The 16,329-nt window shown below is 58.8% G+C and overlaps 1 protein-coding gene across 10 annotated transcripts in view; it reads right to left on the reverse strand.

Moving 5' to 3' along the window:
* Nucleotides 1-12,054, reverse strand: part of SHANK3 (SH3 and multiple ankyrin repeat domains 3) — a 318,859-nt gene extending 306,805 nt beyond the window's left edge. For 7 of the 10 annotated variants that reach the window (XM_071734311.1, XM_071734302.1, XM_071734307.1 and 4 more), the window contains exons 1-2: nucleotides 11,781-12,054; nucleotides 2,179-2,228 (exon numbers count right to left, since the gene is read on the reverse strand). The gene's annotated coding sequence lies outside the window, so the exon portion shown is untranslated. Of the gene's footprint in view, nucleotides 1-2,178; nucleotides 2,229-10,882; nucleotides 11,120-11,780 lie in introns of those variants that run through there. The other 3 variants (XM_071734305.1, XM_071734303.1, XM_071734304.1) reach the window with 3 other exon arrangements.
* Nucleotides 12,055-16,329: the final 4,275 nt, after the last annotated feature.

The raw sequence follows: 16,329 nt of genomic DNA on the forward strand, positions 1-16,329 counted from the left end.
ATCCTGTCCCCTACCCCCTGCCTCCTGCACCCCTGCATCCCTGCTTTTCCCCAGTCCCTCTGCATGGACCCACTCCCTGGGATCCACTGTGGAGTGTGGTGGACAGGTCAGGCACTGCCCCTGGTGCAGTCACCTGCTGCCAGAGCACCCCCTGTGCTGCTGCCAGTGCCCACAGCAGTGCTGCCACAGAGCCTGCTTGGTCCCTGCAAGTCATGGGCTCTGTGACCCGGAGGGGTGGCTGCGCCCAAGGCACCAGCTGGTATTGGGTGAGTCAGATCAATGCCCCCCCCAGTACAAACACAACTTGCTCCCCCTACACGTCTGCCAGCACTGCACTTGTGCTGTTGGAAGGGCTGGTGACACCTGGCAGTGCCCTGCAGCAGGGGAAGCACCCGGGCTGTCCAGCTCCCAGCCCTGGTGTGATGCTGCATGGCACTGCATGGCACAGCACTTCACTGTAAAGCACTCCATGGCACAGCACTGCACTGCAACTCCCCTGCATGGAACCCTGCAGTGCAGCCCCCGCAGCACCTCCAGCCCTGAACAGAAACAGCCCCCGCAGCTAAGCCCACACAGCCCTGCGTGGGCAGCCAGGATTATCTGGAGGATTTATACAGTGAAGTGGCAAGAAGACACTTGAGGGGTCTTGGAATGAAGCTGCAGGCTCTGAAAAAGAGCCTGTTGAAGCCAGAAAAAGCACACGCTACTCCGGAGCATCAGCATTTTTTGGTTCCTTTGTTTCATCCTCTGGTTTCCAAGCCTTCATTCTGAAGCTCAACAAATGCTGCCTGCTGCCAGGATGGCTCAGCCTTCCCAGATGTGAGAAGAGGCTGGTACCCCACAGAGGTGTCCATGGACATGAGGGTCCCTCACTTCTCATCTCATCCCTGCCCTGGGGAGGGACAGGACACAGGTCTGCAGTGAATGAATGGGTTTGGCAGGTCATAGCCTGAGGACAGGGGCAGAAGATGGAGTCCTACTGCACTGCAAGCCCTGTCACTGGCTGCACTAGTGCAGGGCAAGCAGGAGGTGGGAACAGGAACAGACTTGGGTATGCACAGCTGGACAGGAGACAGTGCCAGCCAGACTCTGGCTGGAGCCAGGAGTTGCTGTGCCAGGTAGGGGCTGGGGTCCCTGCTGGGCACCAAGAAGCCCCTGTGGAGGGGGAAGAGAGAACATGTCCAGCGGAGCAGGCAGAGGCCAGGGCAGTGCCTCTGAACCTGCCTCCAAGCACAGAACATGAGCAGCCCCTTATCACAGACAGACGTTTTTCATTCGCCCTCTCCCATGGGACATCTTTCCCCTACCCTTCCCCTGCTGTGTCCCACAGCTCAAGCTGCTTCTCCACCAGCTGTGGGCTGTCACTTCCCTGCTCCCATCTTGGGAGTTGCTCATCCTTCCCTGTCCTCAGCATAGCTCTCTCTGGCCTCTCCTCTCCTGCCAGCCTGACAACAGCCACGGAGTCACCACCAAAAATCCTCAGTGACTCCGTGAAGACAAGGGAAAGGTCCTTGGCAACATGATGCACATGTGCACCCATCTCCCATCCAGACCTTGCCCTGGCCTGTAGAGCAGCACCCAACCCGTGAGCACAGGAGTGGGGTGACATGATCCCCAAACAAAGCAGTGCTGAGGACAGGCAGTGCCTGCAAAGTGCTTAGTGTCCCCAGGCAGGGGGAGAATGCCCCAATGGAGGAGGCAGCATCTGAGCAGCCAGGGCTGGAAAGGGAAGCACCCACAGCAGTGTGATGTCCATCCAGGAACCCTCCTGTCCTCCCAGACCAGTGCTGCTTGTCCCAGATAGACATCCTGGATCCCAGCTGATGGGGCTGGGGGATCCCACCAGAGAGGACACCCTGTATCCCAGCTGGATGGGGCTGGGGGAGGATGGGCTGGATGAGAGGACATCCTGGATCCCAGCTGATGAGCCCACAAAGCTGGTCATCCAGCCTCCCCTGGGACCTTTCCTCAAAGCACCTCATGTAGTAATGACCCCTGACTCACAACTGCTTCTGCTCTGCTTGCAGAACACGTCCCTCTGCTCTCAGCTCTCAGCCCCAGTGCTGGGTCCCCCCTGCCCCCCAGGCCATCCCCTCCCCTCCCCGGACAAGGCTGCAGGGCCCTGGCCAGCCCAGCCCTCCACCCCATGGGGAAAGGGAAGGACACAACAGAGGTTACCTGAAATGACTGTCACAGGCAGGGGGTCACAGCACTCGCTCTTCATCAACCTGCAGACAAGAGTGAGGACAGCGTCAGGGCACGTGGAGCCCCCACACACCGAGCCCCTGATGACCCCAGACCCAGGGCAGCTGGAGGTGTGGGACCCCTGGGCTGGGAGCCTGAGAACACCTCCAAGGGGACACGGGGAGACACACAGTCACAACCTATCCCTAGCACCAGCACATTGTCCCTGTGCCCTGAGCCCACCCAAGCCCTGGGGACAGGCACATCTTCTGCTCCCTGAGGACACCAGGGGGGCTCTGTCCCTTGCCCTGTGGAGAAACCACAGCAGCTCCGTGAGACCACGAGCAAGGGGAAAGTGGAGTCCTGGGGGAACAGCCCCAGCACTGGGGAAAGCAGACAGAGCCACCATGGGTCAGGGACTTCTGAAGCACCTCTCCCACCCTGGGTCAGAGGGTCCTGGAGCACCTTGCCCACCTTGGGCCAGGGGTCCTGGAGCACTTCACCCACCCTGGGACAGGGGGTTCTCCAACCCCTCTCCCACCCTGGCTGACAGGCTTCCCAGTGCTGGTGAGCAGAGGAAGGCTGGACCTGAAATCCCAGCAATGCCAAAGGTCAGGTCCTCCGGAGGGTTGACTCTTGTTCTCTTGTTTGGGACAGTGACAGGGGACCAGGACCCCCTGAGTCCACCTCCTGAAGACAACACAGCAAGTGCCCCAGCCTAAATTCAGAACAGCCACAGGCAGTCAGGGAAAGAGAAAAGTGTATCCATAGTGTCTGCTTTCTCGTGTGCTGGAAATGTGCATGCTTTCTCTCCTGGATGCTCATTAAAGATCCTTTCTGGGTGAGTGGCTGCAATGGCTGCTATGTTGTAGGGAATTAAAAATGCATGACTTGGGATTTCTTGGAGCAGGCCTGTTGTGCTGCAGCTGGTGTCAGCAAGCACAAGGTGCTGTGGGGGGAAGGGGTGTCAGCAAGGACCCCGTTCCTGCAGAGCTCATGGTGTGCCACATGGACAGCCAGGCTGACAACCTGCACAATTTATAAGAACACACACCCCAACCTCCACTGGCAGAGGGGTCACAGACTCTGCGATGCACCTGGAAAACTTTGCAACTATTGTGTGCCTCTGTAAAATGACTGCTGAGGTCCCATGGGCTGGAGCAGGATGTTCTGGACAAGCTGCCGGGGAACCATGGACTCCCCCCTTGAGGGGGACACCTGTGCCATCAACACAGGGGACACCTACCACAGCCGTGGGTGTAGGACCTAACAAAAGAACATAAGGCATAGAATCACAGAATTATCATGGTTGGAAAGGACCCTCAGTATCATCAAGTCCAGCCACTAGTCCTACACCACCTTAACCACTAAATCATCTCCCCAGTGCCATGTCTACCTGTCTTTTGAATACCTCCAAGCATGGTGACTCCACCACCTCCCTGGGCAGCCTGTTCCAATGCTTCACTGCTCTTTCAGTGACACAGTTTTTCCTAATATCCAATCTGAACCTCCCCTGGCACAATTTGAACCATTTCCTGTTGTCTTATCACTGGCCACTGGGGAGAAGAGGCCAACACCTGTCTTACTACAGCCTCCTTTCAGGGAGTTGTAGAGGGCAATAAGTCTCCCCTTGGCCTACTCTTCTCCTCCTCTCCTCAGCCCCAGCTCCTTCAGCCTGTCCTCAGTGAACCAAGTCCCTTAGCACTGGAATACTCAGCTCTTGTCCCTTAGCACTGGAATACCATGACAGAGCAGTGTGGGTGTTGGGGCAGGGGTCTGCTGAGCCAGCAGGACATCAGACCTTGATGAGCAGAGCCTTGCAGGGCTGAGGGGCACAGGCTGGGACACCAGCACAGCTCCCTCCCACCTGGCTGCACAGGGGTCCAAAGCTAGGGAAGGACCCCGAGCACCACCAGGGGAGCTGCAGGCAAACTCTTATTTGCTGCAATCAGGAGGCTGGACAGGGGGTGGGTTGTGGGGGACACCAGAGCAGGAGCTCCCCAGCACTCCAGGCCACCCGGGCAGCTCATGCTTCCAGCTCACCCTCCAGCAGCCCCAGCATGGGGACGTGATGGGTTGGGGCTGGAGACATGTCACCAAAGAGGCACAACCCAAACACCCCATCACGGGGGGCCCAGCTCCACACCCCTTGAGCCTCTGCTCTCAAATAGCCCAACCGAGGCACACACACACAGGCAGCAGTCACCAGGAGCCTCCCCCTGACCCATAACAAGGCCCTGGGGCGGGACAGCCACGGCACAACGCTGGGAAGACAAGCTGCAAGCCCCTGGTAGCACCGTGTCCTGACCTACTGGGTAGGGCTGGGGCACCACTGTGGGTGGAACGGGCAGCAGCACAGCCACCACCCTGGGCACAGCCACCACCCTGGGCACAGCCCCACGGGTTTGGTGGGGGCACAATGGAGCACCAGGGACCCCTGGGAGCACAAAAACTCAGGGGGCTCAGGAGCAGGACGCAGGAATGACCAAAGGGCAAGAAAAACTGCTGCAAGAAAAGAAAGGGAAGGGCAGAGATTGCTGCCTTAGAAGGAGGGAAACAAGAAGGACACAGATAAAAGGCTGCAACATCCTGAGCAGTCTGCAGAAAGGAGATGACACTCCTGCTCTTTTCATCTCCCAGCACGAGGGCAGTGGGAAATGTCGTGGGATCTCTCACTAAGAAAAGGAAGTACCTCTCCACATCACCCAGAACCAGCTGCTACAGCAACACCACAGGAAGCCCTCCAGGCCCATAATGGTGCCAGTTCCCAGCCTGACCTCGAGGTTCCAGCGGATGCAGACACAACCAAAGCCACTATCAGCAGCCATGTGGCAAGGCAGGATCACCCCCCAGCATGGCCAGCTGGTCCCCAACCCTCTGGGGCAGTGCCAGAGGTGCCAGGGCAGTAAGAGGGTCCCAACGGGTGGCTCTGAACTGCAGAGTGGCTCACAGCACCAGAAGCACCCTTGCCTCCATCTCCAGCAGGATGGCTCTTGCTCCTGCTCCTGGCTCCTCCACACCATTTCCATCCCACCCTGACCTCCAGAGAAGATCTGGGCCAGACAAACAAGCTCCTGGGCTCCTCCCAGGCTGGGCATCTTGAGCATCATTTTTTCTGTCCTCAGGTGGCAAGGACTTGATGGAACATCAGCCATGGGAACAGACATCCAGTACAGTCAGAGGCACCCATCTGCACAGGAAGCAGCTCAGGAGATAAATTAAATGCTTATAATATGAGCATCTTCTCCCAACCCTGATAACAGGCAAAAGAGATTTATGAGTTTATTATTGGACCTGATAAATTAAACTCTTCAGAGAATAAATTATGCAGATGATCTGCGATGTATTTAGACTGCAGCTTGCACAGGATCCCAACCCTCACAGTCCCTGTGGATCCGGCTGTCTGCCGAGCCAGAGAGGCCTTGTTCAGATGAGCAGGGAGAACTCCGAGGGGGGCTGTTCACTCTTGCTTGTGAATGTCAACTCTGCCTTCCACTTGTCTGAATCTGCTTCTTTTATCAGGAATGTCCAGATTTCCTGCTCTTCGTTCAGATTCTTCCCTTTCCGGGATAAGGAGCAAAGACTGTAGGCTGGCAGCAGCCACAGCTGCTGCTCCCCATGACAGGAACACCAGTAACAAGTCAGGGGAAGCAGAACTGTCCCCAAGACAGAACTGGGAAGCATCTGGAGCCTTCTCTCTCAGGAGGGCTGTGGGAAGGCCCCTCTGCACCCAGAGATGTCCATGAGGTTCTGGCAGGGCAGATGGGACACAAATGCTGTGAGCAGGGTTCATACAGTGGGGACACGGCTGTTTCTGCCTCCTGAGATCTCTCAGGACACCACAAAGGGAAATGCCACTCAGTCCCTCACCCAGGCATGGCTCAGGAAGCCGTTCCAGCTGCTCCAGACACAAAATGCAGGTGAAGCCTTGCTTGCCTCCAGGGCAGCCACCAAGGGCTGTGATGCCACCAGCAACCACATCTCCATCCCATACCAGGCTCAGCTCTTGTCACAGCTCCAGGGATCTGCAGCCCTGATGAGGAGCAGGAGACATGGAGGAAGGGCACAGCTTGCAGCCCCCCACTCTGCCAGGAGCTGCAGACCCTCTACCACAGTGCAGGACACTTCACATCAGGATGTCAGGAGAGGGCTGAGCCTCCCCAGAGCTCATGGGACAGGGAAGGTCCCCGGGCAGCCTGGCCCCTGGGCGGCTTCCGACAGTGATGAACAATGGTGTCCAGGGCTGAGTGCTCATGGGGCGCTGTGCTTCCTGCCATTCTTCCTGCTCCCCTGAGGATGTCTATAAAAAGCAGAAGAATCCAGACCTGGAAGTTGACACAACTCCTTACATAAGCCCAGCATGCTAGCGGGAGCCCTGCAGGGCCAGGGGGGGAGCAGCTGGAGGGAGGTGGGACAGAGCCTGGGACCCACCGGCTCTGTCCTGGGGAGAAGTGTAGCCCTGATCCAAATTGTACCTGGGGGTTCTGTGTGCAAACAAGGGCCAGCCAACTACCAAACCCACCCCTGACCACTGAGGTCTCGCTGCTCTTCTAGAGTTGTCAAAGTCACCCACCTTGGCACACACTTCCCCCTGCAGCGCTGGGCTGGTGGGAGGGGTCCCTGCCCATGGCAGGAGGTGGCACTGGAGGAGCTGTAAGGCCCCCTCACACCCAAACCAGTCTGGGACTCTGTGACTCTATGACAGCAAACCCCAAAGAACCATCTCGTCCCAAAAGGAGCCCTGGTGAGACGCAGGGGCTGCAGGAGGCTGTGTGGGGGACATGTCCTGCTCTGGAGCTGGGGGCTCAGCTCTGCCTGGGGAGGGGCTCACGCTGGTGAGAAGCTGCTGCCCCTGCACAGGCTCTGCACAGCCCTTTTCCCACCCAAAGTCACCGTGCAGAGACAGACCTGACTCCATCCAGAATGACAAACCCAGAGAGCTGCCAGCAGCCAGGGGACAGCGCTGCCGCTGGAGAAGATCTCTCAATAATTAATGACAGAAGAGCCTCCTGATGGACCTGCCTCTCCGGTTACCAGAGTCCCTGCTCGTCCTGCTCCCAGCACGGCTCTGGGCATCCCGGCAGCTGGTGGTGGCACTGACACCCCGTTGTCCCCTCAAAGCCTCGTGCCAGCCCCAGAGCCCGTGCTGCCTGCCCTGCCCACGCTGCCAGCAGGAGCCGAGGCACCCGTGAACCGGAGCTCTCCCGTTGTCACAGTGACGGCAGCTCAGCTGCCTTCGGGAGTGGGATGGCAATTCACTCTTTGTGCTCCTTTTAGCTGCAGGGCCTCCCCTGCTCCAGGCCTGCCGTGGCAGGGGGGTTCCTGCCCCACGGCACTGCTGAGCACCCACTGCACCCACAGCTCCTGCCCTGTGTCCCTGGGCACCGGATCCTGGGCTGAGGAAGAAGGCTGGAGCAGGACCAGTCCCCCTCGCTGCCCCACAGATTGTTCTGGATCCTCCTCATCTCCTGCACAAAGGGAGAGAGGGGCAGGAGTTGGGACAACAGCCGAGCCCTCCTGCAGTGCCTCCACCAAGGACCCTCATCCCACCAGGATGCCCAGCTTCACACATGCTTCACAGAATCCTAGACTGGTCTGGGCTGGAAGGGACTTTACAGCTCACCCCAGTGCCAGCCCCTGCCATGGTCAGGGACACCTCCCACGAGTCCAGGGTGCTCCAAGCCCCATCCAACCTGGCCTGAGACACTGACAGCCACAGCTTCTCCAGGAAACCTCTCTCAGGGTATCACCACCCTCATTTCTCGCCAGGATCTCCTCTCCATCTCCCCGCTTGCAGATGGAAACCCTTCCCCCTCAGAGGGTCCCATCCCTCCAGGCCCTTGTCCCAAGTCCCTCCCCAGCTTTCCTGGAGCCCCTTCAGGCACTGGAAGGTGCTCTAAGGTCTCCCCATTGCAGCCTTCTCTTCTCCAGCCTCAACACCCCCAACTCTCTCCACCTGGCTCCAGAGCAGAGCTGCTCCAGCCCTCCCAGCAGCTCCAGGGCCTCCTCTGCACTGGCTCCAACAGTTCCGTGTCCTTCTGGTGCTGGGGACCCCAGAGCTGGACACAGCTTTACCCCAGGGGGGTCTCCCCACAGCAGAGCAGAGGGGACAATCCCCTCCCTGGCCCTGCTGCTCATGCTGTTGGTTACAGCCCAGGACACGGTGGCTTTGCCGCGCTCTATGAGACAGGGAGCCCAACCTCACACCCCCCACAGCCCTGCACTCAGCTCCTCACTACTTGCACATACGTTCCTCATGGTTTGCACATGCATTACGTGCTCCTGTACAGAGGTAGCAGCAATCATTTTTAGCTGGTGGAAACTGCAACAGAATATTCTGTAGCAGGCTACTTGTGTGTCTGTTTGTCTGCACCCCAGCACACAGCCATGCTTCAAGTGAACAACACAGCACAGAACACAAACAGGACAGATACCATTATTCATCTGATAATACAAACCATATTAAGAATACTTAGGTGTTTTATGAATATTTATGTGTTACATGCTGTACAATAGGAAAAAAGCCAGTCTTTATCTGAAAAAAAGGACATGCTGGTACGGTCCTTTGTGCTCTTTTGTACTCTCAGCCCCCTTGGCCACACACCTTGGAAGTCTGGAACAGTCAGCAAAAATTCCTCAGAGGGCTACTGTGTGGGTGCAAAGTGCACAAGAACTTTGTCACACGCATTTCAGTGCTGGTACAGAAATAAATTATGGAAGTCTGTTAAGCATTGTCTCCATTACTCGCACATTATTGCTGAGACAGAATGACCGTGAAAGTTTTTAGTGAAGTTTATAAAGTTCCATGAGGAGAAAGACCCCCAGAGTCTCCTGCTGACACCCTCAGAGCTGGGGGGTTCTGAACATCTGCTGGGTCTGCAGCAGGCACTGGACAAGGGCAACTGCACATCTCGGGGGCAAAGGTGTTTCCAGAATACCAGGAGGGGACCAGAGCCACGCCATGGCTTGAGCCACTTCCCCAGACCTTCTGCTTGCCCAGCAGCAGGCACAGACAGGCAGGAGACATCTTCCCACCCTGCCTTGCCACGGGCATGGCTGCAAAGCCAGCTGCACATCTGACTGTTTCTCATGGACAACCCCAGCACAGAAACACAGAATCATTTGGGTTGGAAAAGTCCTTTAAGATTGCCAAGTCCAACAGTTACCCCAGCACTGCCAAGCCCACCACAGGGCTGAAGGCTTTGAGGACCCCTGTCTGTAGACACCAAGGCAAGAACCAGCAGGTACAGCTTCTGTTCAAACCCAGTTTACTGAAATCCATTGCTGCCTTCATGCTGGCATCCTGATTTACACCAGCACCCATGCAGTCAGACATGGCTTCGGAGTTCCCTGCTACCTTGGCCCAGTTTTGGAGGAGGAGAGCAGCAGGCTCTCACTTTTCCAGCTGTTTCCCAAGACATCAGGGACTGGCAAAAATTGCAAGCTGCAGTCCAGGCACAAGAACACAACCACACAGGTCCCATCCACAGGACTGTCCGGTGCACCCCGAGCCTGCAGAACAGCCCACGAACCGTGACAGCCTGGGGGTGGGGGGAGGATCGTTACTACAGGAATTGGAGCAGACAACAGCGCACAGAAAATGGTGTGCTGAGCCCTGAGGGTAGAGACACCCAATTATGCACAGATACACAAGGATCACGAGCAGATAAGTTCCAAAAGCAGTGGCACAGGCTACAGAAGCAATGTCATGCCCTCACCAGGAGTCCCCCTGCCTGTCTAAACGCTTACGGACCACCCCACAGTTGTCCTGGTCCCCAAGTTCTGATGCATGCTCTGCCTGCTGCTGAAGAGCAGGACTCCTGCTCCCCAGCACAAACCCCCAGCCACGACCACGGCTCCTGCTTCCCAGCATCTGTGCGCCACTGCAAACGGCGGCATCCATCCCCAGCTCACTGCAAATCCCAGCCCTCCTTCCCCAAAATAGATTCCCACCACAGCCCTGGCCCCTGCTAGCCCATCCACGTGCCCAGAGCCCATCACAGCCCTGACCACCAGCACCAGCACCCCTGTTCCGACCACGGCTCCTGTCCCACATCCCTCTGCAAGCCACGGACCCCCGAAACATCCCAATGCGAGCCACAGCTACAGACACCCCCCCCCCCATATATACCCCACTCACCACAGCCCCCTAGCTCCAGGGACGGGCACCCAACCACAGACCAGAGCCCAAATTACCCGGCACCAACCCGCTGGACTGCGCACCACAGCCCTGTGCCTACACCGAGCCCTCCCAGTGCAAACCACAGCCGCCATTTGGGAGCACCCCCCAGTGCAAACCAAAACCCCCACCGCGGGAGGGCACCACCACAAACCACAGCCCCCACCCGGGGGGGCACCGCTGCAAACTACAGCCCCTACCTGGGAGCCCCACAATGCAAACCACAGCCCCCACCCGAGAACCTCCCCCCGCAAACCACAGACCCGCTCCCCCGCTCCCCCGCACGCCCCCGGCTCCCCCTCTTCCCGTCCCCCTCCCGGCAACGTTCAGCCCCCAGCCCCTCCGCGGCCCCTCTGCTCCCGCCGCGGTAGCCGCCCTTGCTCCCCCCGTGCCCCGGGCAGCCCCGGTCCCTCCACCCGGCCCGGGGACCTCCGCAGGCGCGACCCCTGCGCGGGGCTGACCCTGGCCCCGCCGCTGCCCGCCCCGGTCCCGGCCCTGCCCCCCGAGGCCGCTCAGTACCTGCGGGGCGGCGGGGCCAGAGCCACCATCGCCGGGGGACAGCGGGAGCGGCGCGGCGCGGAGCGGAGCGGGGCCGGGGCGGGGAGCGGCGGATCCTCCGCGAACTCGGCCCCCGCCGCCGGCAGCGGGTGTTAGTTTAAGTAGTTGTCATGGCAACGGGGAGTCGGCGTGCGCGGGAAGGGGAGGCGGAGGGAAACTTCAGAGGCGGCTGCTCCAGCCCGGACACGACCCCCGGCCCGGCCGCCCAGCCCGGAGAGCGCGGCATCGCAACCGCCCCGCGCCCTCCCCTCTCCCCCTGCCCCCCCAGGGCTCCGCTGCTCTCCGGCACCCTCCGGCCACGGCTCGGCCCTGTCCCGCCGGCCGCAGCCCCAGGAGGAGCTGGAGGCAACAGCCGGGCTGGGCCGGGCCGCTCTCAGGGCACCCCGCCCAGGGCACCCGGGCCGGAGCATCCCCGAGCCGAGAAGAGTCAGCGGCGCCGCCGAGAGCAGGACGGGATCCGCGGCCTGGGGGCACGGCACCACCACGGCCCAGCCCCACGGACCGGCCCCAAAGCCAAGTCCGAATTGTCTCACAGCCGGGACAGCCCCCTGCTGCCAAACCTCTCCCACCAAGCCTACCACAAAGCACCGGGGACACTCCCGCCCCGCTGAACCCATCCCCACCGAGCCCACCACAGACCACCCAGGACAAGCCCAGCCCCACCGAGCCCGCCGCAGGGCACCGTGCCCAGCCCACCCCGCAGACCCCGAAGACGAGGCACTATCCCTGCTGGCCCCGCCGGGAGCACCGTGCTGCCCTTGGCCGGGTTGTCCCAGCCCGACGGCCCCAGCAGAGAGCAGAGCAGCCCCTGCCCCACGGCTCGGGGACCGCAGGGCTCCCACCGCCCCGGTGCCGTTACCTGGCCCAGGCCCGAGCGCTCCGGCACAGGCGGCTCCGGCTCCTGGCGCCCGCCGAGCCAGAAAATCCTCCAGGAAACCCGCGGCCGCCAGCTCAGCCCCTTTCCGACAGGAAGGGACACCCCCGGCCCCGACGGGCCCCCGCCCCTGGCCTAGGTCAGGGCCCGGCCCCGGGGACCCGCGGGTACGGTGGTGATTCCGTGTGGGTGCGTTTGAGGGCTGTGAGGGACTGCGGGGTGATGCGGGGGGCTGTGTGGTGATGCGGGGGGCTGTGTAGACCCGGCCCCGCCTCACGCCCAGCGGCGGGGGGTCAGGATGTGCCTCCGCATCCTATCGGGGAGCCAGGAAACACCTTGGCCGGGCAGAGATTCTCCCTTCCTGTGGGAGCCCCGAAGGCCGGGAGGAAACCCCGGGAGCGGCAGCACTGCCCGCAGCACGGACCGACTGCCAGGCTGACCCTGGATGGACGGGCAGGGGTGCTCCCTGGGACACAGGGTCTGCCCTGGAGCCGGGTCAGGGGGACAGGCTGGGCCTGGGTGACAGCAGGACATGGCTCTGCAGCAGCACCCCCAGCAGAGTTGGGAGGGGATAGGATGGGGGGGACCCTGCCCTGCACATGCACCCCCGCATCCCCAGGGGACAACCTGCCCTGCTGCCCTCCATGGGGTGTCCCCACACTCTCCCCTATGCACTCCTTGGGGTACCCACACACCTCCTTCCCTCTGCCTGTCCTCTCTGGAGTGCCCTCCCACCCCACTGCCTGCAGACCCATTGGGCAGGGGGAGTCTCCCTGCAGCCATCACAGACGGCCCAGAGAAGCAGCAGGAAGTATGGGCCCTGCTGCAGGACCTCACCAGGCTGCTCTCCCCATCCCTAGGACAGCTTTCCATCATCCCTGGGGCAACTTTCCAGCCCCCCTGTGACCCACGCTGCCCATAGTTCCCACACATCCCTCCTGGCTCTCCGAGGGGAGCTGCATGGGATCCCCCATGGGATGTCCTCTTGCTGCTCTCCTGGTCAGTTGTTGTCAAGCCTCTGGCCTTGGAAATAGCATCCACGTCTGTCTGTGCCTTTGGCCTGGTTTTGGTCATGAGATGTTTAGTTGGAATTCTTTGGGTATTTTTTAGCTCATGGAGGCAAACTTCCCGGATTTCCTTCATGAGTCCAGAGAGATGAGCACACATTGTTCCCATAATGTTGACATGTTCCCCCAGTCCCAAGACTGTGAATATCTTCTGAGTATGGCACTGCTCACCTCAGCATTTCAGAGCTATGATGTTTGCAGCCCCACAGTGTTAGGAGCAAGTCCCAGCTGCACAGGGATCAAACAGGTCTTGGGATGGTAGGAATGGGACCAGACTCCAGGCAGAGGGGGGTGGGATGGGCTCACAGCCCTGAGAACTGCTTCTGGGCAAAAGGAGACCTGAACAGGTCCTGGTAAAGCTCAAGCAAGCAGATCCTGGCTGCATGGCACAAGGAGCAATTAAACACTGGGCTGCTTCCCCAGCAGCATGGCCAGCAGGTCGAGGGGGGAGATTCCCCCTCTCCACTCCATGCTGGTGAGACTCCCTGCAGTGCTGGATCCAGTTTTGGGGTCCCCAACACAAGAAGGACACAGAGCTGAGATACCAGGAAAAAATCCTTTGGTGTGAGGGTGCTGAGCCCCTGGTTGCCCCCAGAAGCTGTGGCTGCCCCATCCCTGGAGCTGTTGAAGGTTGGATGGGGCTTGGAGCCCCCTGGGCTGGGGGAGGGGTCCCTGACCATGGCAGGGGTGGCACTGGAGGAACTTGAAGCCTCCAATGACCTCCACAGGTACAGCCCTGTGTGTGCACACCCTTCAAGCAGGTTATTCTGCTAGGTTACCATCAAGAGGTTGAACCAGCACCCAGACAGGCTCTGTCTCGGTGAAGTGGGGGTCCCAGATGAGGGCTCTGCAGTGCTGGTGCACCCCTCCTGGAGGATGTGGCCTCTGGCAGAAGGCTCAGCAGGGATGGGGGTTCCCCACTATGGTCTGCAGACAAGTGCTATGCCTTGGAGCATACGTGTGGAGCAGAGCAGGGCTGGGCACTGGTGTTGCTCTCCCCAAAGGTCTTGGAACAAGTGCTGGCACTGCTGGGGAGTGGGCAGCAGCAGGAAGCCACTTCTCCCAGAAATTCTTTCTAATGTCCAACCTAAACCTCCCCTGGCACAACTTGAGACCGTGCCCTCTTGTCTTGCTGAGAGTTGCCTGGGAAAAGAGCCCAACCCCCCCCTGGCTCCAACCTCCTTTCAGGGAATTGTAGAGAGTGATGAGGTCTCCCCTGAGCCCCCTCTTCTCCAGGTGAACACCCCCAGCTCCCTCAGCCTCTCCTCATAGGTTCTGTGCTCGAGTCCCTTCACCAGCCTAGTTGCCCTCCTTTGGACCTGCTCCAGGACCTCAATCTCCTTCCTGAACTGAGGGGCCCAGAACTGGACACAGTACTCGAGGTGTGGCCTCACCAGCGCTGAGTACAGGGGCAGAATCACTTCCTTGGACCTGTTGGCCACGCTGTTCCTGATACAGGCCAGGATGCCATTGGCCTTCTTGGCTACCTGGGCACACTGTTGGCTTATGTTCAGCGTCCTGTCAATCCAAACTCCAAGGTCCCTCTCTGTCTGGCTACTCTCCAACCACTCTGTCCCCAGCCTGTAGCGCTGCATGGGGTTGTTGTGGCCAAAGTGCAGGACCCAGCCCTTGGAATGTTGAACCTCATCCCGTTGGAATCAGCCCAACTCTCCAGTCTGTCCAGGTCCCTCTGCAGAGCCCTCCTGCCTTCCAGCTGATCCACACTTCCCCCCAGCTTAGTGTCATCTGCAAATTTGCTGATGATGGACTCAATCCCTTCATCTAAATCATCAATAATGATATTGAACAGAACTGGGCCCAACACTGATCCCTGGGGGACACCACTAGTGACCGGCTGCCATTTTGATGCAGCACCGTTCAGCACCACTCTCTGGGCCCGGCCCTCCAGCCAGTTCTTAACCCAGCACAGGGTGCTCCTGTCCAAGCTGTGGGCTGACAGCTTCTTCAGGAGAATGCTGTGGGAGACGGTGTCAAAGGCCTTGCTGAAGTCCAGGTAGAGCACATCCACAGCCTTCCCCTCATCCACCAGGCAGGTCACCCAATCATAAAAGGAGCTCAGGTTGGTCAGACAGGACCTGCCCTTCCTAACCCCGTGCTGGCTGGGTCTAATCCCTTGCCCATCCTGCAGGTGCTGTGTGATTACACTGAGGATGACCTGTTCCATAACCGTGCCAGGCACTGAGGTCAGGCTGACGGGCCTGTATTTTTCCGGGTTCTCCTTCCGTCCCTTTTTGTGGATTGGCGTGACATTCGCCAACTTCCAATCATCTGGGATGTCCCCAGTGAGCCAGGGCTGTTGGTAGATGACAGAGAGAGGCTTGGCAAGCTCTTCTGCCACCTCTCTCACCCCCCTTGGGTGGATCCCATCTGGTCCCATAGACTTGTGGGGATCCAAGCAGTTCAATAGATCACTGACTGTTTCCTTTTGGATTATGGGGGGGCTGTTTAGATTCTTTAGATTCTAGATTCATTGTTCCATTGCCCTCTGTCAGGGTTTAACACTGGCCCGGCAATTAAACTGAATAACGGATGCTCTGTATTAACCCCTTCCCCTCCCTGATAAAGAAAGGAGAGAGAATAAGGGAGAGAGACTTATGGGTTGGAAATTAACTACACAACTTTAATGAAACAGTAATGATAAATAGGAAAAATTACTAAATATATATAAATATACAGGAAAATTGATACCACTTTCCTCCTCCTCTTCCCCCAGTAACTCACATCACCACCAAGGCTGCAGGGCAGCCCTAGGAAAGTCCAGACTGGACTTCTGGAGTCGGCAGCAGTCAGGAGCTGGAGGCAGAACACACAGATATGGGCTGCCATGGATCAGGACCACAGGCAGAGGAATGGATGGTATCCTCCCAGGATGCTGAAGCAAAACAGGGAATGGGTGAAGAAAAGGAAGCAGGAAAGGAAGGAAGGGCAGGAAGCTGGCTTGACACTTGTGATCCCTCAAATTTATACTGAGCATGACGTGTATGGGATGGAATACTCTGTTTGATCAATTCTGGCATCTATCTTGTCCATTCCTCCCCAAAGGAGGGCTTCAGGTGTGACCTTTTCACTCCTTTTCTCCTTCCGGAGGGTAAAATGTTCCTCAGAACTGAGCAGTGTCCTTGCTCTGCACACCGGTCTCTAGCAGTAACTATAAACATCCAATGTTATCAGTCCCAGCAGCAGACACTGTCTGAGAAACTTGCTGTTAATTTCAGCAAGTGCAGCTACTTACAAGAGACTTAGCTGAAAGCAAAAGTACAAGACAGAAAATCACCTTTATCCTGGCCCAAACCAGGACACCCTCAGGGTAAAGAACTTGATCCTCACATCCAGTCTAAATCTGCTCTTCTCTAATTTAAAACCATTGCCCCTCATCCTATCAGTATGTGGCAGGGACCATGCAGGGGACCAGTGGGTGCAGGCAAAGGGGTAGACACACAGGGCAG

Source organism: Heliangelus exortis, chromosome 1, assembly GCF_036169615.1.
Source record: "Heliangelus exortis chromosome 1, bHelExo1.hap1, whole genome shotgun sequence".
NCBI lineage: Eukaryota > Metazoa > Chordata > Aves > Apodiformes > Trochilidae > Heliangelus > Heliangelus exortis.